Source organism: Aethalodelphis obliquidens, unplaced genomic scaffold (genome assembly GCF_003676395.1).
Source record: "Aethalodelphis obliquidens isolate GAN/ISIS:26980383/991018 unplaced genomic scaffold, ASM367639v1 scaffold20, whole genome shotgun sequence".
NCBI lineage: Eukaryota > Metazoa > Chordata > Mammalia > Artiodactyla > Delphinidae > Aethalodelphis > Aethalodelphis obliquidens.
In genome coordinates this window covers 20487428-20513147 of record NW_020837964.1, presented here as the reverse complement: position 1 = coordinate 20513147, position 25720 = coordinate 20487428, and the positions used below count along the sequence as shown (strand labels likewise).

Sequence of the window (25720 nt, the reverse complement as noted above, 5' to 3'; positions counted from 1 at the left end):
AATTTGTATTCCTTTTATTCCTTCTCTGATTGTCATGGCTAGGACTTCCAAAACTATGTTGAATAAGGGTGGCAAGAGTGGACATCCTTATCTTTTTCCTGATCGTAGTGGAAATGCTATCAGTTTTTCACCATTGAGTATGATGTTTGCTGTGGGTTTGTTATATATGGCCTTTATTATGTTGAGGTAGATTCCCTCTACCCATTTTTCTGGACAGTATATATATATATTTTTTTGCGGTACACAGGCCTCTCACTGTCGTGGCCTCTCCCGTTGCAGAGCACAGGCTCCAGACACACAGGATAAGTGGCCATGGCTCACGGGCCCAGCTGCTCCGCGGCATGTGGGGTCTTCCCGGACCGGGGCATGAACCTGTGTCCCCTGCATCGGCAGGCAGACTCTCAACCACTGCACCACCAGGGAAGCCCTGGACAGTTTTTATCATAAATGGTGTTGAATTCTGTCAAAAGCTTTCTCTGCATCTATTGAGATGATCATATGATTTTTATTCTTTAATTTGTTAATATGGTGGATCACATTGATTGATTTGTGTATATTGAAGAATCCCTGCATCCCTGAGATAAATCCCACTTGATCATGGTGTATGATCCTTTTTAATATACTGTTGGATTCTGTTTGCTAGTATTTTGTTCAGGATTTTTGCATCTATAAGTGATATTGGCCTATAATTTTCTTTTTTTGTGGTATCTTTTTCTGGTTTGGGTATTAGGTTGATGGTGGCTTCATAGAATGGATTTGGGAGTGTTTCTCCCTCTGCAGTTTTTTGCAAGAGTTTGAGATGGGTGTTAGCTCTTCTCAAAATGTTTGATAGAATTTGCCTGTGAAGCCATCTGGTCCTGGACTTTTGTTTGTTGGAAGATTTTTAATCACAGTTTCAATTTCATTACTTGTGATAGGTCTATTTATATTTTCTAAATCTTCCTGGTTCAGTCTTGGAAAATTGTACCTTTCCAAGAATTTGTCCATTTCTTTGTGGTTGTCCGTTTTATTGGCATAGAGTTGTTTGTAGTAGTTTCTTATAACTTTGTATTTCTGCAGTGTCAGTTGTGATTTCTCCTTTCTTATTTCTAATTCTATTGATTTGAGTCTTCTCCGTTATTTTCTTGATGAGTCTGGCTAATGGTTTATCAATTTTGTTTATCTTCTCAAAGAACCAGCTTTTAGTTTTATTGATCTTTGCTACTGTTTTCTTTGTTTCTATTTCATTTATTTCTGCTCTGATCTTTATGATTTCTTTCCTTCTGCTGACTGGGTTTTCTTTGTTCTTCTTTCTCTAGTTGCTTTAGGTGTAGGGATAGATTGTTTATTTGAGATTTTTCTTGAGGTGAGATTGTATTGTTATGAACTTCCCTCTTAGAACTGCTTTTGCTGTGTCCCATAGGTTTTGGGCCGTTGTGTTTTCATTGTCATTTGTTTTTATGTACTTTTTATTTCTTCTTTGATTTCTTCAGTGATCTCTTGGTTATTTAGTAGTGCACTGTTTAGCCTCCATGTATTTGTGCTTTTTACAGTTTTTTTTTCCTGTAGTTGATTTCCAGTGTCATAGTGTTGTGGTCAGAAAAGATGCTTGATACAATTTCAATTTTTGTAAATTTTCCTTGGCTTGATTTGTGACCCAAGATGTGATCTATCCTGGAGAATGTTCCATGTGCACTTAAGAAGAAACTGTAATCTGCTGTTTTTGGATGGAATGTCCTATAAATATCAATTAAATCTACCTGGTCTATTGTGTCATTTAAAGCTACTGCTTCCATATTTACTTTCATTTTGGATGATCTGTCCATTAGTGAAAGTGGGGTGTTAAAGTTCCCTACTATCATTGTGTTACTGTCAATTTCCCCTTTTATGGCTGTTAGCATTTGCCTTATGTATTGAGGTTCTCCTATGTTGGGTGCATATATATTTATAATTGTTATATCTTCTTCTTGGATCGATCCCTTGATCATTATGTAGTGTCCTTCCTTGTCTCTTGTAACATTCTTTATTTTAAAGTCTATTTTATCTGATATGAGTATTGCTACTCCAGCTTTCTTTTGATTTCCATTTGCATGGAATATCTTTTTCCATTCCTTCACCTTCAGTCTGTATGTGTCCCTAGGTCTGAAGTGGGTCTCTTGTAGACAGCATATATATGGGTCTTGTTTTTGTATCCATTCAGCCAGTCTGTGTCTTTTGGTTGGGGCATTTAATCCATTTACATTCAAGGTTATTATTAATATGTATGTTCCTGTTACCAGAAACTTCTGCCTCAGTTATTCTGTTATTGATTCCTTCTGGTGTATTTTTCATTTCAGTTATTGTGTTGTTCATCTTTGTTCTTTAGTGCTTCTAGATCTCTGTTAAACATTTATTTCCTCAATCCATGTCTCCATTCTATTTCTGAGATTCTGGATCATCTTTACTCTCATTACTCTGAATTCTTTTTTCAGGTAGATTGCCTATTTCCTCTTCATTTATTTGGTCTTGTAGGATTTTACCTTGTTCCTTCATCTGTGACATATTTTTTTGCCATCTCATTTTTTTTTTTTTTTTTTTTTTGGAAGAGTGGGATTGTGTTCCTGTCTTACTGGTTGTTTGGCCTGAGGCTTCCAACAGTGGAGTTTGTAGGCTGTTGGGTAGAGCTGGGTTGGTGCTGAGATGAGGACCTGTAGGAGACCTCACTCAGATGAATATTCCCTGGGGGTCTGAGGGTCTCTGTTAGTTCAGTGGTTTGGACTCAGAGCTCTCACTGCAGGAGCTTCTCCCTGACCCCCAGCTTGTGAACCAAGATCCTGCAAGCTGTGCAGTGGGGGTGTGTGGGGGGGAGAAAGTGGAAAAGGCCTTGGCTGTGGAGGGCAAGGCCTATGCTTAGGACCCAGAGGGCTGGAAAATGCCCTGGGGGTGTGGCTTATAGAATGGAAGGGGCCCAGGCATGCCTCCTGCCTCTGGTCTCAGAGGGTGGGGGTTCCCAGGCTCGAGTGGGCGGGGCCAACACCCTCACCACATCTTCTTTATCCATTCATCTGTTGATGGACATTTAGGTTGTTTTCATGTCTTGGCTATTGTCAGTAGTGCTGCTGTGAACATAGAGGAACGTGTATCTTGTTGAATTAGCATTTTGTCTGGATATATTCCCAGGAGTGGAATTGCTGGATCATATGGTAGTTCTGTTTTTAGTCAAACGTGGTATCTTAACACTATTCTGCATAATGCCTCCCAGAACTTCCTGTTCATCCCTCTAGCATCCTGAGATGATGAAATGGAGAATCTGGGAGGTAGATTCAGGGTTAACAACCCACTTCCTGCGTCTTGTTTGTTACATTCATAATGCCTTCTTTCACATTCCTCTTTTAAAAATCTAATTTATTAGGAACAGTATTTATATTCATGTTCTTGTTATATTCATGTTCTTGTTCATTTTAGAGAGCATTCTTGAAAACATCCTAATAAACATCAACCCTCTTTTAAGAAGTCCCACTGGGCATGTTAATAGGAACAAAACACCACCTGTTTATGTCTCTTCATCTCAAGGTATATAACCCAATGTATATGGGGCTGTGTACACCAAAGGGATGATTTATTTTAAATCTAGCGAACCCTCTGAATGCATGATCCATTTTTTAGAACACAAGTTCAGAGGAATGACAGAAAAGCCAGAGAGGTTTCACTTAGGAGCTTTTGTCCCTTCTATGAAAAGCATCTGCACTAATAACAAACTAAATGCACAAAACTAATTATTGGAGTCATTTTCAATTAACCTGGCCAGCTAATGTAATCCCTGGAACATTTGTTTATCCATAGGAGTTTTATCTTCAGGACGACGTCATCACTGGTTTTTGTACTCATTGGATCAGCGTGGATTGAGCAGCATCGAATCCTTGTATTGAGCGGACGTGTTTGCAGATCTAGGTCGGTAAGTGGGCTGAGGGAGTTAGTTTCCCCCACTGCTTACAGTTTCTCCTTGAGTTTGTCTCCCCATAGACTTCCTTTTTTAGGTCTCCCACAGAACCCTCAGGTCTTGTGTCTTATGGTGTCTGAACTCTATGCATACCCTGGCTCAGAGCTGCCGTGTGTCACCTGTCTGCACACCCAGTGGTGTTCTGAGGATGCACACACCTGGAAACCTTCTAGGGTGGCAGGTCTCAGCCTTGACTGCACATTAGAATGGCCTGAGGAGCTTTTAAAAAGACCCAGTATAGCTGTACTCCAGGCCAATTAAATCAGAACATCTAAGGGAGGGACCAGCATCAGTGATTTTTACAGCTTCCCAGGTTACTGCAAAGATGCTGCTGACCACTTACTTGAGTGGCAAGTAAGTGGTCAGCAGCGTGAGTGCCACCTGGGTTTGTTAGAAATGCAGGTTCCCTGACACCTCCCCCCACCCAGACCTACTGAACAAGAATCTGCATTCTACCAAGGTATCCTAGGTCTGTTCAGATGCATATTCAAGATCAATAAAGAAGCACTGCCCCCCTAGGAGCTCTCAAGCTGGAGCATGCATCAGAAGCACCTGGAGGGCCTGTTACAATGTAGAGTGCTGGGTCCCCACTCGGATTCTAGTTCTAGGGTGAGGCTGTGCATTTCTGACAGTGATGTAATACAGGTGATGCTCCTACCATGCAGGAACCATCTAAGGCATACTTTACCCCCAGTTCATTTATTCTCCCACTATTTGGGAGGAGCACATGAAGATTCTGAGGCACAGGGGCTACTGTAGTGAATAAGGAGTTAAATTCTAGAGGAAGTCCAGACAATAAATAAGCAGGCAAACAACTAAATTACTGAAAAATTGCAGATCATGTTAAGTCTTTACGAAAAAAATTAAGTGGTCAGGTAAGGCCTTTCTGAAGGACTGCCATTTGAGCAAAGACCTGATGGATGAAGGTCTGAAAAGCACAACCAAGAAAAGAACACGAGAAACTGGGTTCTAGGCAGAAGGAAATATAAATGCCCCGACCAAAGGTAGGCTTCGTAAACTCCAAGTAGGATGGGAGGGCCCAGGGAAAGAGGTTCCTCCTCCACCTCCAGAGCCACAACCTACTGGCTGAATGATGTGGGGAATCCTACCTTTCCTTTTGTGGCCTGTTTACTCATCAAGCTTCCCTCGTAGCATTCTTTGGAAGATTAGCAAGAATTTAATTCACACCGAGGTTACACTTGCCTGCTGGCATCAGGTCTCCAAGGGGGAAAGAAAACAGAACTTTCCAGCAGCAGTGGGTGAGCCATCCATCTCTACTGTACCTTGTAATAGAGACATACGAAGGATGCAGTGATTTCACTGCCATCAGGAAACCCTGAGAGGCAGGAGGAAACGAGAAGGCTGCACAGGTATGAATTACGGGGTGGGGGTGATGCCATCAAGATGGCGCCATGGGGAGCTACTGATTTCATTCCCCCTCACAGAGCAACTATTCCTGGACAAGACACGGCTGAGAAAATCCTAGAACACAGGGCGGAGACAGACCACACAAGAAGGGTAAGACAGCAGCTTACACACTGACCACATTGCCCCTCCCCAGGCTGGTGCAGCACCACCCCCGGAGGGCTCCTCCAGTGAGAAAAGAAGGCCCAGCGTGGACATCCAGCTGCCCCAGCAATGTGGGTAACTTCTTGGGAGTCCCCATTCAGAATCAGATTGTGATGAAGAGGGGAGGGGTTTGAACAACCAACAAACACTTGGATCTTGGCCAACTGAGTTCCTACCTGCAGTGCCCAAGTAGAAGTCTTAACCACTAGCTTCACTCATCTGCTGAGCTGAGGTGGTGGCAACTCAGTGGGGTACAGGTCTGCCTGATCTGGGGCCTCAGAGGAAAAGCTCAAGCTGAGCCTGGCCCCTATACCCTTAGGGGAGCTCACTCATGGCCCTGCTCAACCAGGAAGCTGCAGCACCTGAGCAGGGAGCCTGGCCAGGGGTTCTGCCCATCTGGGGTCACTGGCTGGTCTCTGCAAACAGTTTGATAGACAGGACTGCCTCCTTAGTCCCCAGATGGGTCTTATCAGCCTTGGGGCCTTTTCTGTGGCTCCCCTGCCCCCACTGTGCAGAGAAACTAAGCTGTAGCCCTGCCCACTGCTGTTTCAGCCTCTAACCAGGGTTCCTGGGAATCTTGGTAGCATACCCTGCAGCCCTGATTACAGTGGTATTTGAAGAGAGAACATGACCAGCGGCTTTGTGCCTGCAGAGTCAAGATGGTGACCCATCTTCTCCAGAGAGCTTAGCATACAGGTCTGTCTTATGTGATTCCCAAACAAAGCCCTTGCTGGGCCAGGGGCCTATTCTGCAACTTGACTGGGCAGGGAAGCTAACGTACAGCCCCACCCAACAAGAGTTCCCAGGAATCTCTGTAGCCCATCTTGCACCTCCAGTTACACTGCCACCAAGAACCTGGTCGGTGGTCCCACCCATCTGTAGAACTGGGACAGTGGCTACTGAGGCCAGGGAACTTGGTACCAAGTTCTGCCTAATTTGACCTCCAAATAAGAGCCTTGCCAGCCTTAGAGCCTACAAAGGGCCCTGTCTGAGCAGAAAAACTAATTTGCAGGAACTCAATTCTGACTACAGCCTGCCAACCAGGGGACCTAAACAGAGCACACAGGAAGCTGTGGAGCCCATTTAACAGACTTGCTTACAGTGAAGAGAAAGAAAGCCCCAGGGTTATCCCCATCTGCAGCACAAAATGGTGGCCCTGTCAGGCAAGGAAAGTCAGTGCATAGTCTTGCCTAGTTCAATTCCCCAAACAATGGGTCCTCCAGCCCTTGATGCCTTTTTCTGCTGTCCCATCAGGACAGGGACGCTCATTCATAGTCCTCTCTACTGCTGAGTATAATATATACCCCGTCCCAATGAGAAAGCCCGACCAGAGGACCCGGGAAATAGCTGAGCCCATTGTACAGTCTCATTGGGGCAGGGAGCAAAATCAAGAGTGGCAACACCTCAGAGCTCGGGCAAAAGCCTTGCCTAAATAGACCCCACCTGCCAAGGACGTTACAGACTAACACATGCAGAAGACCAATTAAGTGGTCTGGTAAAGTCTGGAGGAGGAGACTCCTTACTCAAGCATGTAGGTACCAGCATAAGAAATCAGGGATCACAAAAAATGGTCAATATGACACCACCAAAGGAAACCAGTAAAGCTCTTATAGCTGACCGTAAGAAATGGAGACCTCTGAACTGTCAAAGAATTTGGAATAAACCTCTTTTAAAAAGTTTAGTGAACTACAAGCACACAAAGACAACTAAATGAAATTAGGAAAACAATTCATGAACGAAAGTTCAACCAACAAATCCCAAAGGAAAAGGAAACTACAGTAGAATTCAATAGAGAGCTTGAACAGTGAAGAAAGCCTACAGGATAAATGGGACAAAATTAAAAGAAAAAGCAGCCATGTTATGGGAATCCCAGAAGGAGAAGAAACAAGGAAAGTATATTTAAAGCGATAATGGTTGGAGATTTCCCAAACCTGGAGAGAGAAATGGACATCCAGATCCATGAGGCCTAAAGGATCCAAAATAGGTTGAACCCCAACAGGACTACACTGGGACACATAATTGTCAAATACAAAGAATTTTGAAAGCAGCAAGGGAAGAGAGGGAAGTTACATAAACAGGACTCTCCATAAGACTATAGGTGCATTTTTCAGTAGCAGCGTTCAGGCCAGGAGTGGGTGGGATGATACATTTAAAACACTGAAAGGAAGACACTGTTAACCAAGAATTATTCAAAAGTGAAAGATACTAACTTTCCTGAACAAACGAAAGGTGAGCGAGTTCATCACCTCTAGACCTGCCTTACAAGAAATGCTAAGGGGAGTTCTAGTGGAAGTAAAAGAACACCAATTAACATCATATAAACATAAGGTATGTCATAAAACTTACTGGTAACGGTAAATTTATAATCACAGATTTTTCAATATGGTAATGGGGGGATGTTTCATTTACAACTCTAGTTTAAAAACTAAAAACAAATGTAGTAAAAATAACTAACCTGTTATGGCTGTGAAATATTAAAAATATGTAAATTGTAACATCAAAATAGGATGTTCTAATTTTAATTAGAACATCCTTACTTTATGTAAGCCTCATGGTAACCACAAGGATAAAAACTGTAGTAATTACCCAAAAGAACATAATAATCAGGTTAAAGCATACTAATACCAAAAGGCTTCACAACACACATGCAAAAGAACAGGATAAGCAGCAAGGAACAGTGTATCTACAAGCCAGTCAGAAAACAATTATGGCAATAGTAAGTCCTTACCTATCAATAATTACTTTAAAAGTAAATGAATTGTCTAATCAAAAGATACAGCATGGCTGAATGCATTAAAAAAAATCAAGATCCAACAATATGCTGCCTACGAGACTCACTTTAGCTCTAAAGATATGCATAGAGAGAGTAAAGAAATGAAAAAAAAAGATATTTCAAGCAAACGGTAATAAAAAGCTAGTAGCTATACTTACGATAGGTAAAATAAACTTTAAAAATATTAAAACAAAGACATTATATAATGATAGAGGCATCAGTCCTTCAAGAAGATCTAACAATTATAATATTTACAATTACCCTATATCAGAGCACCTCAATATATAAACCAAAAACAGAACTAAAAGGAGAAATAAACAGCAATACAATAATAGTTGGGGACTTTAATATCCCACTCTCAATAGTGGATAGATTATCCAAAGAGAATCAGTAAGGAAACAGTGGATTTGAACAGCATTATAGACTAGATGGACTTACACAAAACATTTTATTCAACAGCAGAATACACATTCAAGTGCATATGGAGTGTTTTCTAGGATAAATGGTATATTAGGCAACAAAAGTCTTAGAAACTTTAAGAAGATAGAAATCATGCTGAGTATCTCTGACCAAAATGGCTTGAACCTAAAAATCAATAACAGTAGAGAATTGGATAACTCTTGAACACAGAAATCAGACAACTCTCTCCTGAACCACCAATGGATTAAAGAAGAAATGAAATAGTAAAGTACCTTGAGACAAATGAAACTGGAAACACAACATACCAAACCTGATGGGATATAGCAAATCCAGTTCTAAGAGGGAAGTTCATAATAATAAAGGCCTACATTAAGAAACAGAAAGATATCAAATAAGCAAGCTAACTGTGCTTCAAGGAACTAGAAAAAGTAAAATAAACCCAAAGTTAGCAGAAAGAAGGAAATAATATTAGAGCAGAAACAGGACAGGAAAACAATACAAAAGATTAAAACAACTAAGAGGTAGTTCTTTGAAAAGATAAAAAATAGACAAGTCTTTAACTAGACTAATAAAGGAAAAAAGGAGACATTACATCTGGTACTACAGAAATGCAAAGCATCCTAAGAGGCTACTATGAACAACTATATGCCAACAAACTGGACATCCTAGAAGAAATGGAAAAATTCTTAGAAATATATTACCTACCAACACCAAATTAGGAGGAAACAGAATATCTGAACAGATCAATTACTAGTAAGGATGTTGAATCCCATGCTCTTGGAAATCAGTGATGTTAGAACACACCCTCCCACCATACACAAAAACAAACTCAAAGTGACTTAAAAACTTAAATATAATACACGATACCATAAAACTCCTAGAAGAGAACACAGGCAAAACATTCTTTGACACAAATCATACTGACGTTTTCTTAGGTCAATCTCCCCAGGAAATAGAAATAAACACAAAAATAAACAAATGGGACCTAATCAAACTTATAAGCTTGTGCACAGAAAACACAACCATAAACAAAATGAAAAGACAACCTATGGACTGGGAGAAATTATTTGCAAATGATGTGACCAACAAGAGTTTAATTTCCAAAATATACAAACAGTTCATACAATAACAAAAAAACCCAAAACAACCCAATCAAAAAATGGGCACAAGACCTGAATAGACGTTTCTCCAAAGAAGACATACAGTTGGCCAAAAGGCACATGAAAAGATGCTCAACATTGTTAATTATTAGAGAAATTCAAATCAAAACTACAATGAGGTACCACCTCACACCAGTCAGAATGGCCTTCATTAAAAAGTCTACAAATAAGAAATGCTGGAGAGGGTGTGGAGAAAAGGGTGTCACACACATGACCAGGAGAAAGCAGTTTGAGCAGTGTGAGTTGGGATGGTGGCAGGGATGTATACTCTCAAACTGAACTAACCTTTGGCCAAATACATGGATCTGACTGCTTAGTACAGACTTGGATCTGCTGAGATGATAGTTTGGGCCTGAGACCACAGTGCTTTAACAATGCTGTTAGATTCTGTGAGATGCACAATTACAAGGTTGGGACAGTGGCTTGTGCCCTGTGAGTACTTAGTATATGAACTGATGAATTATGAAAAGTATTAAAATTGCTCTATAATATTAAGAACAGTTAAAGAGTGTAGGTTCCTCCTACACTGTTGGTGGAAATGTAAATTGGTGCAGCCACTATAGAGAACACTATGGAAGTTCCTCAAAAAACTAAAAAGAGTTGCTATATGATCCAGCAATCCCCCTCCTGGGACAAAACTATAATTTGAAAAGATACGTGCACCTCTGTGTTCACAGCAGCCCTGTTTACAACAGCCAAGACATGGAAACAACCTAAATGTCCCATCGACAGGTGAATGGATAAAGAAGATGTGGTATATACATACATACGATGGAATACTACTCAGTCATAAAAAAGAATGAAATAATGTCCTTTGCAGCTACATGGATGGACCTAGAGATTATCATACTAAGTGAAGTAAGTCTGAAAGAGAGAGAAAGACAAATACCATATGATATCACTTATATGTGGAATCTAAAATATGGCACAAATGAACATATCTATGAAATAGAAACAGACTCACAGACATAGAGAACAGACTTGTGGTTCCAAGGTAGAGGGCGGGTAGAGGAGGGCTGGATTGGGAGTTTGGGACTAGCAGCTGCAAACTACTGTATATAGAGTGGATAAATAAGGTCCTACTGTATAGCACTGGGAACTATATTCAATATCCTGTAATAAACCATAATGGAAAAGAATATGAAGAATATATATACACACACATACACACACACACATATATGTATATACACATACATATATATGTATGTATAACTGAAAAAAATAAACTAGTAAGGATATTGAATTAGTAATTTAAAAAAAATCTTCCAACAAAGAAAAGCCTAGGACCAGATGGCTTCACTGGTGAATTTTACCAAACATTTAAAAACATTTTTAAACATTTAAAAAATGTTTAAAAAACATTTTTTATGTTTAAAAACATTTAAAACATAAAAAAATGTTACCAAACATTTAAAAAAGAATTAATGCCAAACCTTCTACTCTTCAAAAAAATCAAACAAGAGGGAATAGTCCCAAACTCATTTTACAAGGCCAACATTACCTTGATACTAAAGCCAGAAAAGATTCAAGAAAACTGTAGGTTGATATCCTTCATGAATATAGATATAAAAATGCTCAATAAAATACTAGCAAACCAAATTCAACAGCACATTTAAAGGATCACTCACCATCATCGAGATTTACCCTTAGAATGCAAGGCTGATTCAGCATATGTAAATTAGTTACATCACACAAATAGAATGAAAGCAAAAAATTGTGTGATCATCTCAACAGAGAAAAATTCGGATTTGACAAAATTCAACATCCATTCATGATAAAACTCTTAATAAATTGGGCATAGGAGGAATACACCTCAACATAATAAAAGCCATATATGACAGGTCCACAGTTAACATCATACTCAATGGTGAGAGGTTGAAAATTTTTCCTCTAACATCAGGAACAAGACAAGGGTGCCCCCTCTTACCACTCCTATTCACCACAGTACTGGAGGTCCTAGCCAGAGCAATCAAGAAAGCAAAACAAAAAGTAAAGGCATCAGAATTGGAAAGAAAGAAGTTAAATTTTCTCTGCAGATGACATGACTTTATAGATAGAAAATCCTAAATATTCCACCAAAAAATTCCTAGATCTAATCAACAACATCAGTAAAGTTGAAGGATACAAAATTAACATGCAAAAATTAGTACTGTTTCTATTCATTAACAAAAAATTATCTGAAAAATTAATTTTTCTCATTTACAATTCCACGTAAAACAATAAAATACTTGGGAATACATTTAACCGAGGAGGTGAAAGATCTCTACACTGAAAAATACAAAACATTGATGAAAGAAATTGAAGAAAACACAAATAAATGGAAAGGTGTCCTGTGTTCATGGATTAGAAGGATTAATATTGTTAAAATGTTCAAACTACCCACAGGCATCTGTAGAAGCAACACAATCCCTATCAAGATTCCAATGACATTTTTTACAGAAGTAGATAAAACAGTCCTAAAATATATGGAACCATCAAAGACCCCAAATAGCCAAAGCAATTCTGAGAAAGAAGAAGCAAGTAGGAGGCATCACACTTTCTGATTTTAAACTGCATTATAAAGCTATAGTAATTGAAACAGTACAGTACAGGCATTAAAACAAACACATAGAACAATGGAACAGAATTGAGAACCCAGAAATAAACCCAAGCATATATGGTCAACTAAAATTAACCAGGGACCCAAGAATGCTCAGTGGAGAAACTGAAGAATGCTTGAGTAAACGGTGCTGGGAAAAAAGCACCTATAAACAAAAATGAAGCTATACTCCTATCTTCTACCCTTCACAAAAAATCAACTCAAAATGAATTAAAGACTTAAATGAAAGACCTGAAACCATAAAACTAGAGGAAAAGATAGGAAAAAAGCTCCTTGAGATGGGTCTTAGCAATGATGTTTTTTAGATATTTAAAAATAAACAAGTGGGATTACGTCAAACTACAAAGCTTCTACACAACAAAAGAATCAACAAAATGAAAAACTATAGAATGGGAAGAAATATTTGCAAATCATATATCTGATAAGGAGTTAATATCCAAAGTATATTTAAAAACTCATACAACTCTGTAGCAAAAAATAATTCAGTTAAAAAATGGGCAGGTAGTTCCCTGGTGGTGCAGTGGTTAAGAATCTGCCTACCAATGCAGGGGACACGGGTTCGAGCCCTGCTCCGGGAAGATCCCACATGCTGTGGACCAACTAAGCCCGTGCGCCACAACTACAGAGCCTGCGCTCTACAGCCCACAAGCCACAACTACTGAAGCCCGCGTGTCTAGAGCCCATGCTCCACAACAGAAGCCACCACAATGAGAAGCCCGCACACCACAGTGAAGAGTAGCCTCCACTCGCCGCAACTAGAGAAAGCCCGTGGGCAGCAATGAAGACCCAATGCAGCCAAAAGTAATAAATTAATTTTTTTTAAATGGGCAAAGGACCTGAATAGACATTTTTCCAAAGAAGACAGTTGATTCAAATGGCTAACAGGTACATGAAATGGTGCTTAGCGTCACCAGTCACTGGGGAAATGCAAATCGAAGCCACATGAGATATCTTCTCACATCTGTTAGAATGGCTCTTATGAAGAAGACAAGAGAACAAATGCTGTCAAGGATATGGAGAAAAGGGAATCCTAGTACACTGTTGGTGGGAATGTAAACTGGTAAAGCCACTATGGAAAACAGTATGGAGGTTCCACCAAAATTTAAAAACAGAACTACCCAAAGACCCAGCAATCTCAGTTCTTGGTGTATTTCCAAAGGAAATGAAAACACATGTTGAAGAGATATCTCCACCCCTGTGTTTACTATAGCATTATTTATAAGCGCCAAGACATGGAAACAACCTAAGTGTTCATCGACGGATGAATGGATAAAGAAATTGTGATATAATATCTTTAGATAAGTACTATATATACATATAAATATAGATATACAATGAAATATTATTCAACCATTAAACAAGGAAATCCTGCCATTTGCGACATGAATGGACCTTGAGAGCACTATGCTAAGGAGAATTAGGAAGACAATACTGTATGATCTCACATTTGGAATCTTAAAGAAAACCTCATAGGTATCTACAAAACAGAAATAAAGATGTAGAAAACAAACTTATGGTTACCGGGGGTAAGGGGTGGGGGATAAATTGGGATTGACATATACACACTACTATATGGAAAATAGATAACTAATAAGGACCTACTGTATAGCACAGGGAACTCTACTCAGTACTCTGTAATGACCTATATGGGAAAAGAATCTAAAAAAGAGTGGATGTACGTATATGTATAACTGATTCACTTTGCTGTGCACCTGAAACTAACACAACATTGTAAATCAACTATATTCCAATAAAAATTTAAAAAGAAAAATTCATAGAAAAAGATCAGATTTGTGGTTGCCAGAGATGGAGCGGGCGGTGAGGGGCATTGGATGAAGGTGGTCAAAGGTACAAGCTTACAGTTATAAGATAAATAAGTACGGGGGACGTAACGTACAATGCGTTTACTCTAATGAACACTGCTGGATGGTACGTTTGGAAGTTGCTAAGAGAGTACATCCTAAGAGTTCTCATCACAAGTGAAAAAACACTCTGTGTGTGTGTGTGCGTGTCTATATGAGATGATGGATGTTAACTTACTGTGGTAATCGCTTCACAGTATATCTAAGTTAGGTCCGTATGCTGCACACCTTCAGCTTACACAGTGCTGTATGTCAATTGTATCTCAATAACTGGAAAAATTGTGGAATGCACAACTGGGAGCTACCACAAAGACTAAAGCAGTCCAGGAAGGATACCATTAGAGGTGGGGTTTCAAGGAGGCATTATAGGGGGAGTAGGGCTGGAATAAGAGGCCCTGTATAAATATATATGAATGAACCATATAATTGTATCTGTTTGTTTTACTGAAGAGCTACGTGCATAAAGTCTGAAGATGATGCTACCAAACGAACTTTAAACACCTTGTCTTCAGAGTTTACAGGCCTCATCGTTCTGCAAAATACCTTCATTCCTTATTTCCCTCCCTGACTTCCCTTCTGGGAAGCAGAGTCAAAATTAATACCCACTTAGAGAAAACATATGTGCATACGTTGTATATTAACGAGCTGCCTCTTTCATCCACAGCCTTAATATTATATAATAATAACATTTTAAAAATTACCCAAAGTGGGAATTTCTTAACCTTGGGTTCAAGCAGATCTACATTTGAAAGTTCCAGTAATTTTTAGCTTTGAAGGAATAAGTAAGTCTTAAGGTCACTGAACATCTATTTCTTCATATAAAATGGAAACTTTTTAAGTCACTATTTACTGAGTTTGTTGTATCATTCTAGAAAAAGCAATATGTAGAAGCGAAAGGGTTAGTTCCTGGTATATGGTAGGTGCTCTGTAAATGCCATTTCCCTTTACTCCTGCGTTATGTGAGTTGCCATCTCTCTTTTCTGCCCTGGTCTGAACAACACAGAGTCGTCCTATGTTTGATCAGAAAATATTCCCATATGCTTAGGCCTAACTGATGTTCCACCTCCAGCTCCCTTCCATCCCAGCCCTAGTTAAATGCTGCATAAATGATCCCCAGCTCACACACATTTTCCCCCCTGACTTCCCCCTAGGTAAATAACAGATGCCATTGTCTTCTGTTAGGCTCATTAGAGATGTTTAATCATCCGAGCCTCTATGGTTGCACAGCCATAAAGGAGATAGCCTTACCAGGGTGTGGGGAGTGACAGAGCTTCACTTTCGTGAGTCCTAAAATTGATGAGGGAGTTGGCAGTGCCTCTGAGTCCCACAGCCTAACGTCAGGGGAATCCCCCTTCCTGATTTGGATGTTCTGTTACTTATTATATTTGAAATGTCAAAGAATATTTCACAACTGTACTTCTCCTCCTTTAACCCTCTCTGATGCCAAAAGAGACCTCTCTGGTCAACAGCTGTTCGTAAGGGACGAATGAAACAAGATGCGTTTAGAATGTTCCTTTAACAGCCTAAGCGAAAAGCAAGGCAGCCTTGGAGCTGGGCTTGTTTGGAACCTTGGCCAGTTAGCCAAGTGCGTAGGAATGAGGGTTATTTCAGTCCAATTCTATGAGGATTTCTGAGCATGTGGAGTCCACCACCACCCACGCCCAAGCCCCATCTCCAGCTCCCAAGCTGACCAAGTTGACCTCACAGGTAGAAGCCAGTGCACATTCAGGTGACTCCGTGACAAGGGCACAGACACCAGATTGACACCCAGGTGCTTCTCTTCATTAAGTCTGAAGACTTTGAAGCATCTGTACCTGGCTTTCGTGGTGTCTACTTCTGAGCATCTGTTCATGGGTCTATTTCAGGGACATGTCTATGGATTCCTGGTGCACCCGGTAGTTAACATTCATGTCTGGCCGCTCTGGGTGCCAGACATAATCTTCTTCTCACTCTCCTCCTTGTCCTAATACAGCGGATGCTTTTGGCGCCCAGAGTAACATCCCTCTGACCCGCATCTGATTTCAGCCACAGCTGTGGTTGACAGCTCAATTCACCCTGCGAGCTCCCCAGCTTAGTTAATGCACAGGGCAAGGGGTCCTGGCTAATGGGTAAGAATAGCCCATCACAGCCCCAGCATCTTAGAACAACTTGGTTCATTCTCTCCTGCCTTCGCTCTTTTCCCTCCCCCCATATATAGATAAGAAGATATGTCATAGATACAGAGATCTGAAAGTGGGGTTCATGGGTTAGCAACATCATAAGGTTTACCTGAGAGACTGATAGAAATGCAGGATCTCCGGTAGGTCCCATCTCAAACTACTGTGTCCTACTCTGCATTTAAAAAAGATCTTCAGATTATTCTAATGAACACTAAAATTTGAGAAGTGCTAGTCTGGATTGTTTTATGCATAGGAAAAAAAAAATGTCTGACCCAAAGAAGCTCATCAGCTCTGTGTCTGCTTACAGATAATGATGGCGGCTCTAATATGAAATGGAGTAGACAAGACCCTTTTTTTTAAATTAAAGGGGAAAACTGCCTCATACTGTTCCCATGTTATATTTCATTGTCAAACATCAAGAATCATTCACTTAATTAACTTGGAAAACAGTTACTTTAGATTACTGAATGCAGGTTAATTCTGGTGCTTAAACACCGGCAGTGCCAGAAAGAATAATTTCCTGAAACCTCCTATTGCCACACAAAGGAAGTCATTCTTGAAAAAAATAACAGTCCTAATATAATTGCTTTTCATTTGCACTCATGCAGGAAGTTGCCAAATGTTTGCGCTCACCTGTTCTATCAAAAAGTTGCTTTCTTGCCATAATTAAAATATACGTTGGCTGCCCCATTAGCCATGTCATGACACTGGCCCAGGTATTGAGAATTTCTCAGCTAAACCTCCCTGTTATGAGTAGAGCTTAGGCTGTTGAAGCTGGGATAGGCTTTATGCATGAATCTGGACCAACTCCTTTATTTTATAGGACACACCATGTGCACAAGTAGGCGTGAGCTCACACATGGGGGCTTCAAGGAATTGTCATAGCTGGAATTCTATTATAGACCCCTCAACTCTGAACACGAGTCTCTCCCTATGTCTTTTCAATGTATGAGCATTTCTTTCATCAAAAGAAAGATTGGAAGTTGAGAAAAACTAGTTCATTCTAGCTGTATCTATATTTACCTACCTATCCCCTATTCCTTCCCTCCCTTACTTCCTTTTCTTTCATCTACCTACCTACTGACGTTATCAGCAACTGTTTAAAGCTAAATAACATTAATTTGAGCAAACTCAGAGACACCCAGCATGGAAATATCTATCCCTATAATTTTTCATGTAAATTCTGTCAGTGGTAGCTGGTGTTTGGCCCTGCACGTCATGACATGAAGAAGCATTCATTCCTTTGAGTTTGGGCTAGATTTGCTCCTTTGGGTCACCTATAATCACATTCTAAAGACAGCTGGCTGGGCGTAACTTAGTAGCTCTACTCTGTAAATGGCCACTATTTCTGAATCCTGAGTGACTTCTGGTTCCTGCCCATATCTCCTTTGGGTTCAGCAAGGGGAGAATTTCTAGTTCAGTCTTCAGAGGCCCCAGGAAACACCCTGTCCGCTTCTGGAGTTGGCATACTCCAGCTCTTGTAAATAATCGGGGTTTTTTGTTGTTTCTTTTTCTGAGACAGAAACCTACCTCTTGCTGTTCACCAAGCTACAAGGGGAAAAGGAATGCCTAGAATCACACACTGGCAGACCCCACAAATTAAAGGAATGAAGTCACATCTTTTCATACAAGTGACACTTCCTTATATCAGCCCAAATGCTCATTTTTTTTTACATCACATGCATCACCCAATTTGACCGTCATCATCACAACCCCATAAGATGGGCAGGTCCTACACCTTTAGTTCCATTTTACAGAAAAACAAAAGCTTGAGGCTCAGAGAGAAAGACTTGTTGCTCATGAGGTCACCTCCTCGGTTCTAAGAAGCCCTGGTCTGAATGTTCCCATGGCTAGGAAAATGCCTGGCCTCAAGAGGCACATCAAACCTCTCTCAGCCCTCATTACAGATTATTCTGGGCCAGTTTTGCTAAAGAAACTGAATGGTGTACAAATGCAAAGGGGCCTGGAAGGCATGCCTTCAGGAAACGGTGTTTCTTGGGATGTAGACACCATGTACGGCTCACGCTTACTTATAGTGCTAAACTTTAACTTCTTGGCCGTGGGTTTCCTCTCTCACCTTTTTTTTTTTTTTTTTAACATCTTTATTGGAGTATAATTGCTTTACAATGGTGTGTTAGTTTCTGCTTTATAAGAAAGTGAATCAGCTATACATATACATATGAAAAAACCCAAACAACCCAATCCAAAAATGGGCAGAAGACCTAAATAGCCATTTCTCCCAAGAAGATATACAGATTGCCAACCAACACATGAAAGGATGCTCAACATCACTAATCATTAGAGAAATGCACATCAAAACTACAATGAGGTATCACCTCACACCGGTCAGAATGGCCATCATCAAAAAATCTACAAACAACAAATGCTGGAGAGGGTGTGGAGAAAAGGGAACCCTCTTGCACTGTTGGTGGGAATGTCAATTGATACAGCCACTATGGAGAACAGTATGGAGGTTCCTTAAAAAACTACAAATAGAACTACCATACGACCCAGCAATCCCTCTCTCACCTTTTAAACTCTCACACATGAAGCCTACTTGACCACTAATACATTGTGATGGCTTCAAAGTCAGTCCCCACAAATGGAAGCTGCTCTTTAATTATTCAGAAATATGACAACACGTATCATCAGTCCCCAGGTCTGAGTCACCCTGGGACCCCAGCAGCAGTTCAGGCATTCTGAACTGCCCTGTCCACAGCCACTTGGACAAGAATAACAGCAGATGCTCAGGCTTCCTCAGCAACTGACCCAGGGATAAACCCACCCCTTGGGGATCTGTCCCCTGGCTGTTGCCTGCCAGGACAACAAGGGTTTTCAATCGGTGCTGTGAGGCCAGGAAACCACCCTCCCCCAATACATACACAATCACATTCACACACTCATGCTCATTATGTAAATCAGTCTAAGAAGCAGACTAAGAATGAAAGATCCGTAAACTATCATTCATACCACTATTATTTTTGTCTTTTTAGGCAAACCTGTTTGCCCCACTGCTTTCAACCAATGACTGTAATTTTCATAGTGATGGTTAGATACCCTATGCATCTCCTTACTATATCCTTCTTTATCCATTCCCTTTGTTCTGAGCACTTAGTTTCTGCTAAGCCCTGTACTGGGCACTGGAGTGTTAGGGACAAGCATCACCAGCCCCTTCACTGAAAGACAAACCACACCAACACTATATGAGACACTACAAAGAGCAGCTGGGGGTGGTCCAGCTTACTGCAGGCTGGGCACCACGCCAAGCCCATCCATCATTCATGTGCATCATCTAATCGAGGCCATGCCCTAACCTGTGACAGAGGATCTGCTGTCATTCTGCTTGTTTCACAGATGAGGAAACTGAGGCCTGGTGATGCTTATGGACTTTGCTCAGGCATAGCTAGAGTGGCTGCTATGGTCTGAATGTTTGTGTCCCTGTAAAATTCCTGTGTTGAAATCCTAATGCCCAATGTGATGGTATTAGAAGGTGAGGCCTTTGGGAGGTGCTTAGGTCATGAGGGTGGAGCCCACATGAATGGGATTAGTGCCCTTATAAAAGAAGCTCCAGAGAGAACCCTAGCCCCATCTACCGTATGAATACACAGCGGAAGGCATGAGTTATAAACCAGGAAGAGGGCCCTCACCAGAAGGCAACCATGCTGGCACCTTGATCTTGGACTTCTCAGCCTCTAGAACTGTGAGCAAGAAATTTCTGTTGTTTGTAAGCCACCCAGTCAGTGGTACTTTGTTACAGTAGTCAGGACAGGCTAAGACAGTGGCCCATGCTCTGGCCATCCCAACATCCCACTATAGAGATATACAGATTTTTAGATGGAGTATTATAGGACACAGAAGAGGGCCCCAAACTGAGATGGACAGAGGTGAAGCAGAGCCTGGGTAGGCTCTCCCCAAAAGATGACCCCTGAGGTCAGTGCTGAAAATAAGCAAGCAGCAATTATTCATGGAACGGACAGTGGAAACAGCACCCCAGCAGGGAGAGTAGCACAGCATGGGCACAGACATGGCACCACAGAGCAGCAATAAGTCTTCAGGATGCTCACCGTGGCTGGAGGAGAGTGGATGCAGAGGGAAGGGGAGCGAGAAAAGGCAGAACAGTCTCGGGACAGGATGTGCTCAGCCATAGACAGCAGTGCTGTGCTGGGGGTGGGGGCAGAGTCCCACAAGAGAGAATCATGGGGCCACTTCTGGTATCCTGATGTAATGTGACCATACCTCCCTGCCATGCTCACAGCACACACCCTGAGCAGGCGGTCCTGGGGGGCTGGAGACCCAAGCAGAGCCACATGGGCCCAGGAAAGACAACCAGATGGCATGGTTGGGTGCAGGGCATACTTTCAAGGGGAACTACCCAGGGTGGGAGGATATCCTTTGTTCCAATTTTAAAGGAGCTCTAAGGGCTCAGAAAGAACAATCGTGGGGGCATGTGGACCAAGAGATGGAGACTCCTCTGCAGCCTCAGAGTGCCCTGGGGCCGGGTGGGCACGGGGCGTGGATGACCAGCAGGGGTGCTGAGCAGGAAGACCCTACCACCCGCCCCTGCAGTCACGGGAGGGGCCTGCACCTCTTGGGCCTCAGCCCCCAGCCCACTCTCAGGCTGGGGGAGACGTGTAGCCCTCCTTTTCTGGTCAGTAAAAGACAGGAGTGCACTTGTCCTTCACAGCCCAAAAACTGCACACTGATGCTTCTGTAAATGGAAGCTCTTTGCACAATATGTCTGTAATGTGCTGTAAGTGAGCGTGAAAGAGTGAGCTGACAGTTTTGGGTCACAGTCGCCATCCCCGGGGGTAGATGCAGGCAGTGTGACATGGGAAGGCTGAAGAGGAGGTGGGAGAATGGGGCGTGGTGTGTGTGTGTGTTTCATGCCACCAGGATGAAGGCCAGATCGTTCCCTTCCAGATGCGGGGAAGATGGCGACAGGAGAGTGGGACAACGATGGGACGGAAGGGAACCCAGCCTCCTCTTCTGCACCGGGAAGGCTTTGGGAGAGTGAGCGAGCGTGCTGATGTACAGCTGAGGGTGGACCTGCCGGGGTTCCGAAGGAAATGAGATAAAATCACAAACTGAGCAGCTGAGTCACCCCCAGCCTTTCTGATGGAAATACAGATGGTCCAGGAAGTGGGGACGTGGAGCCTACGGAGTCCACCTGCCATGAGTCACCTAGTGGGTCATTTCCTCAAGGCCAGAGCCCAGAGCACCTGGAGTGAGCTTCCTCCTCCTACTACTGGGGCCCCCCGCACTCATGCCTTCTCTGTTGAACCCTCCAGCTGCACTGGGCAACCTGGAGCCCAGAAGTAGGCTCTGACAACACAGAACTTTGCCAACCCCAGCTCCCCCAGGACGGCAGGACGATACCCTGCACCCCGATACTCTAGGTTCTGTGCTGGTCCAGGCTCAGAGGGTAAAGGGACCACGATGGGGCAATAATGCCAATGTGTGCCTGAAGCCATGCTGATGCCAACACAAACCCCCTGATGCTGAGCCTACCCTGTGTGTGGATGCCAGTTTAGAGGTAGCCAATCTCCCCCCCCGGGACAGCGGGATTTATTCCTACCTGGGACCCCAACCTGACACCCAATTGTACCATTAGATGGGCTCCCCAGGTCCTGATCCCAACTCGGCCTCCCTCACCTGCCAGCCTCTGTGGAGGCTCCCACAGGCCTCCCCACGATGCACAGGTGTGGGTCCAAATCGGCTCCACCTCCCTGCTTTGGCACCCACGTCTATCACGTGGCATGTCATCCTCCCTGCCAGGTTGTGTCACTCATAGAGCTTCTGGGCCCTCATCCTCATCACTGTTAGAACTACTGATCCGACAGTGCTAAGAGGGGTCAGGTTCACTCTATGTGAGCAATTTCCGAGATCACCTCCACCTTGTCCATTGGGAGGTCTCCCCACAGGAGGTCAGTTCCTGAGACACAGGGACCATGGCTGTGCGGCTGCCAGGCTTGTGAGGAGAGAGGGAGCTAACGGGGGAGGCCGAACAGGACAGTGGTAAGGACCCTCCTTCAGAGTGAGGCATGCTTGCTGGAATGCTGCCTCTAACATGGACAGCTGTAAGACGCTTGAACAGTTCTCTTAGGGATGAGAACAACTTCTTGAGAGCTATTTAAATAAGTTCTTATCAGGATGCAGGGTGACCCACCGTGCACGCAGCCTGACTGAGCACTGTGTAGAGGTGACTCCCCCTTGGTCCTCTGTGTCATCCCTGGGAACCAGGGATTATTCCCATTTTACAGATGGGGGGAGTTGGGCTCAGAGAGAGGAGATGTAAACAAGATCCCATGATGACGCAATACTGAAGCCAGTATTCGGACCTTGGTCTGGACATCTCCAAAGCCTACGTTTCTTTCCCCACCACACACAGCCTTCCTCTTTGTCTCTCGTGACCATATTAGGAGGAAACGTCAAGTATAATTCCTGAATCTTGAGCTTGAGAAAGCTTGAGAAAGTGAGGCCAAGAAGTGCAGCAAATATAGTACACATGACAGATCTGGTGGGAAGATAAAAAATGTCGAGTTTTGAAACCATGAATTATTTTCCTTCTGTTTCCTCAAATCAGAACAAGCCCATCTGTGTGTGGTTTTCCTAAGGCAATATGCTGAGAACAAGGTTCGTCCAGGTCTGTCCCACTTCCTTAAGCCTCCCATGACACTATCTGAATATGCACAGAAAGCACAAGGGTTAGAAAAACGGTGACTGCCTTGTAGTAGATTTCATAAGCCCAGGCAAGACCTTGAACCCTATTCCTAAATACCCAGCCTGGCTGCAGATACCTCTCCTTAAATTTCTTTTCTTATTAATTGTTAAATGATAAGAAAACATGCCTTCATTCCTCAATCAGAAAAATGGAGCTTGTTAAGAAATTCCCCAGGACAACATGTTCTAAATTTCTTACTAAGGTGTGCATGACTGATACTAGGGAGAGGAAGAAGATGCAGGTTCAGCACTTTATATACATTTTCCCATTCATCTTTATACTAACCATACAGGGTCTGTGCTGTTATCATTGCTCCCATCTTACAGATGAGGCTCAACCTGATGGAATATGTTTTTGTAATCAGTGACTACTGAAATCCAAAGAACATTCCTCTGGGCAAACACAGACACGTTCGTGGAAGAGCTAGAGTTTGAACTAAGGCAGATGAACTCCAGAGACTGCAAATACTGGAGCAATGATAGACTCCTTAGAGAAAATGTGACCCACTGTTCCCATTTCATAGATACAGAATGTGAGTCCCAGACAAAAAGACGTGCCTTGAAAGTGTTTACATAATACGTTAGAGTCTTTGTTTTCTAACGTATTATGCAGGGTCTGCTTAGGCTCTTATTTACTCACACTTCCAATGACACATCTTTTCTTAAGTGCTCTGAGAACTACCTACCTGAAGTGAACACCTTTAGTTATTCTGCCTAGATCCTCTTTTCCAGGTGGGGGCACCCATCTCCCAAGTGCTGTGAATGCCGGTTGCTGATGGCTCGCAGCTGCAACCCTCTCAGGTGAATTGCCCTCGACTGATGGGAGCCACATGACCACAGTGGACTGAGAGGCGATTCCCAGGCTGTGCCCCCCACAGGGGCATTGCATAGCCAATGAATGACTCATGTGAGAGTATAGAAGCCCAGGCCCCTTACTTTACGATGGGGCCATAACTCTCCAGAGCTCCTTGTGAGATCAGGCTAAAAACAGGTCTCCAGCTAAAAACAAAACATCCTTTCTTAGCTTATTTTCCTTTACCCTATTTTTACTTCTCTCAGTTTCCTCTTCCTTAATACACTCCTTCCATAAGTCACGTGCACAGGAAGCATCCCTGCCTCAGGCTCTGCTGCTAGGGAGCCCATCCTAAGACACTGTCTAAGGAAGAAGGGGGGACGTCGCACAGGCAGGTCATCGGGAGTGGACACCGAAGACTCTGCCTCGAAACTGTGCTCTGGGTATTGTACTACAATGTGTCCTAGGGTCTCAAAATAAGACCTCCATGTTGTTTAAACTCAGAGCGGCCTTAAAGACATCTGGTCAAGCCTTTCATTTCAGAGATGGGATGGCCAACACCCAGTGAGGGGGAGCAACTTACCCAGCTCACACAGACTTGGAATTCCGATCAATTCCCACAAATAATAGTATAGTCAGACCAAAGGCAAGCCACATTCCTATTCTACTATGGAAAGTGTATCACCAGCTCCAGTGGAGCTGGGAGAACGTCTCTGTGGTGGAAGAAGGTGGGGTTGGTGCTCAGAGGTTTGACCAGATCTGATCCGGCTATTCTCTTTTTTTTTTTTAAATAAATTTTATTTATTTGGCTGCAACGGGTCTCCGTTGCTGCATGCGGGCTTTCTCTAGTTGTGGCGAGTGGGGGCTACTCTTTGTTGTGGTGCCCGGGCTGGCTTCTCACTGTGGTGGCTTCTCATGTCGAGGAGACAGGCTCTAGGTACGTGGGCTCAGTAGTTGTGGCACGGGCTTTAGGGAGCATGGGCTTTAGTAGTTGCGGCATGCGGGCTCAGTAGCTGTGGCTCACGGACTCCAGAGCACAGGCTCAGTAGTTGTGGTGCACGGGCTTAGTTGCTCCGCGGCTCCGTGGGAGCTTCCTGGACCAGGGATCGAACCCGTGTCCCCTGCATTGGCAGGTGTATTCTTAACCACTGCACCACCAGGGAAATCCCTGGCTATTCTCTTGTCTATAAACCATCGCTCATAGAATGAAAGCCATGCTCCTTGGCCCAACATTTAGATACAGTAAGTCCCCTAAATACGAACAAGTTCTGTTCCAAGAGTGCAACTGGAAGTCCAGTTTGTTTGTAAGTCCAACAGAGTTAGCCTAGGTACCCAACTAACACAATCAGCTATATAGTACTGTACTGTAGTAGGTTTATAATACTTCTCACAAAAAAATACATAAAAAATAAATGCAAACAAATGAAGAAAACATTTTTAATCTTACAGTACAGTACCTTGAAAAGTACAGTAGTACCACCTACATCACCGCTTCTTTTATGCTTGCTTCTGGACACCCTGGGCTTGAAATAAAGATACTGTACTACTGTACTCTATGCAGTTCTGTACAGTAAAGAACACAAGAGCACAACCACTTGTAGAGGATGCACACACGTGACAATGTACATCAGACACATGAACTAACTTACATGATTGGACATGCAAACGCACGTCTGCATCTTTGAAAGTTTGCAACTTGAAGGT

The 25720-nt window shown here is 42.7% G+C and overlaps 2 long non-coding RNA genes across 5 annotated transcripts in view; one reads left to right on the top strand and one right to left on the bottom strand.

The window, feature by feature from the left end:
- Positions 1–25720, bottom strand: part of LOC113627243 (uncharacterized) — a 230310-nt gene that overhangs the window by 34880 nt on the left and 169710 nt on the right. The gene's annotated exons all lie outside the window — the stretch shown is intronic.
- LOC113627241 (uncharacterized) overlaps positions 1–25720 on the top strand; it is a 99633-nt gene that overhangs the window by 51873 nt on the left and 22040 nt on the right. For 3 of the 4 annotated variants that reach the window (XR_003435481.1, XR_003435478.1, XR_003435480.1), the window contains 2 exons: positions 3802–5328; positions 5404–5476. This is a non-coding gene — a long non-coding RNA (uncharacterized LOC113627241). Of the gene's footprint in view, positions 1–3801; positions 5329–5403; positions 5477–21396; positions 24832–25720 lie in introns of those variants that run through there. The other variant, XR_003435479.1, reaches the window with a different exon arrangement.